Genomic DNA, 2561 nt, shown 5'->3' with positions numbered 1-2561 from the left:
CGAGTGGCCCGCATGTCTTCCGACCCAGCCCGAGTGGTCGGTCTGCCAGGGTCAGCCCGAGTGGCCCGTCTGCCCGGTGCAGCTATCGGCGCCACCAAAGTGGGCGACGCCGAAGGTGGAGCGAGGTCCACGTCCTGCACCTGAGCCACCTCCAGGATAGGTGGGTTGGGGAGGGAGGGTGTAGCACAGTGCCGTCGGTGACAGCAGCCACCCCCCTTCCCTCCCTTATTGTTTAGGGGTTATTGTTTATGGGTTTTTTGTTGGTGTTTTCTGTTGGTAGGTGCATTCCGGGGTCTGCACCTTTAGGGGGGGGGGGGTACTGTCACGTCCTGACCAGCAGATGGAGCTATTGTTTTAGTTTTGGGGTCAGGACGTGGCAGTTTTGTGTATGGGAATGTTTGTATTGTTGATTGGGACTTCCAATTGAAGGCAGGTGTGTTGAGTTGCCGTTGATTGGAAGTCCTATATAGGTGTGTGTGTTTTTCTTTGGGGTTGTGGGTGGTTGTTCTTGCACTGCGTTTTTGTATGCCTGTAAGACTGTCCCTGTTGTGTTTATTGTTTTTTCAGTGGATGCTTTACTCCTTTTTTTAAAATTAAAATATGAGCATCCATATTCCCGCTGCGCCTTGGTCCTCCTTTCAACAGCACGATGGATTTTGTGACAGTTGGTTTTCTATGGTTTATCTAGTTGTTCTGTTTCTTTGTTAGTCTGTGTGGCTCCCGATCAGGAACAGCTGTATGTCGTTGTTCCTGATTGGGAGTCATATATTAGGAGTGTGTTTTCACCTGGGGTTTGTGGGTTGTTGATTTTGCACTGCTGTATGTAAGTCCAAAAAATGACAAACCGACAGACAGGCTTTCTTGTTTTCCGTGTTCATTTTATTCTAATTAAATAGAAGAATGAGCATTCCCATCTGCGTTTTGTCATCCATTCACCACGACAGCCATTACAACATGAGACAGGGAGAAGCAATGTAAAATCAATAATTAAATTGTTACCACAATTAACATGCTTTTTCTTGTTTCAAGTATGTTTTATTATAAAAAGTACAATATAACCATGTATACTTGTACAACTATGGAGCGTATGTCCACATATAATTGTACAATTTGTTTTTCCAACATAAAAGACAAGAAATGATCACATTGGTATTTTAACGGTGTTATTGTAAGAGTTTAAATGTTTAAACAGAGGATACATCTAAAACAGGATAAAACAAGTGCAGTATGTTGTGAGAATGTTACTTTAACGTCGACTCATAACGTCACACTATAACTTCATGGGAGTCTTGTGGAAAGACTGCATGTTGTTTTGGGTGGATTGAGTGACGTCTTCATCAACATTTTGCAGAATATTCCGGTAATATTTTCACCTCTTGTCGGCTGCAGACATTCATAAGGAGTTCCAGTAGTTTATTTGTCATTTGCAGGTATTAAAAGTAATACATACATTGTAATTCCTTGTTGGCGCTCTCTCACATACAGGACAGTACATACCAGAGGAGGCTGCCGAGGGGAGGACGGCTCATAATAATGTCTGGAACAGAGTGAATGAAATGGAACACATGGAAACCACGTGTTTGATACCATTCCACTTATTCCACTCCAGCCATTACAAGCCTGTCCTCCCTAAATAAGGTCCCACCAACCTCCTGTGGTACAAACACAAACAGTAAAATATATCATAAAAAATGCAAAGTGGTAAAAGATCAGAAAATATTACAAGCCTGTCATGTTTGTGTGTGTGTGTGTGTGTGTTCAGTGTGTGTGTGTCCAGTTATTATTTCAGGGACACTGAGGATTCATCATAAACCCAAAACCCTGGATAGAGGGGCTCAGTGAATGTGGAGGTGAATGTGATCAGGTGGGTCAGTGTGTCAGAGGAGGCTCTATAGAAGGACAGAGTGCCGGCTGACCAGTCCAGATACACTCCTACTCTGTGGGGGCTGGAGGAGGGGACGTCTATGGTAGTGGGATTATTATTATGACAAGCAGAGTAACTGTAGTCAGAGCAGAACAGACTCCAGGACTTGTCATTGTGTCCAAGCCAACAGTCCTCACCCCTTCCTCTCCTGTTGATTCCTTTATATGTCACTCCTATATCAGCCCCCCCACTCCACTCTACCTCCCAGTAACAGCGCCCAGTCAGACTCTCTCTACACAGCACCTGTTCACAGTCCTCAAATCTCTCTGGGTGATCAGGATACGGCTGCTCCTCTCTCCTACATGTCACCTTTCTGTTCTCCTCAGACAGAGAGAGGAGTCTGTTTACTGTGTTTAGGTCCAGTGTGAGATCACAGACATCTGATGGATGAAACCAGACACAATATTAGAAATCATCATCATTCACATTAGAATGTTAACTCACTTTTCACTAATTCATTTAATGTAGATGTTTCTAGGTATCAAAAGGAGAAGTTAAGGTAACTTGAGACTTGTTGAATGATCATATGTTATACTGTATGGTAATATAAAACACACTTATTCACATTAATTACACACACACACACAGACACACACACACACACACACACACATCAACTCTTTGTAAACGTTGGTGT

At 43.4% G+C, this 2561-nt stretch overlaps 1 pseudogene; it reads right to left on the bottom strand.

The window, feature by feature from the left end:
* Positions 1–857: 857 nt before the first annotated feature.
* LOC145875781 (stonustoxin subunit beta pseudogene) lies at positions 858–2329 on the bottom strand (annotated as a pseudogene).
* Between the last annotated feature and the right edge of the window lie 232 nt (positions 2330–2561).

This window comes from Salmo salar, unplaced genomic scaffold (genome assembly GCF_965601325.2).
Source record: "Salmo salar unplaced genomic scaffold, fSalSal1 ptg000357l, whole genome shotgun sequence".
NCBI classification, from domain to species: domain Eukaryota; kingdom Metazoa; phylum Chordata; class Actinopteri; order Salmoniformes; family Salmonidae; genus Salmo; species Salmo salar.
The sequence above is the reverse complement of the archived record's forward strand: the minus strand, read 5'-3'. Positions and strand labels throughout refer to the sequence as shown.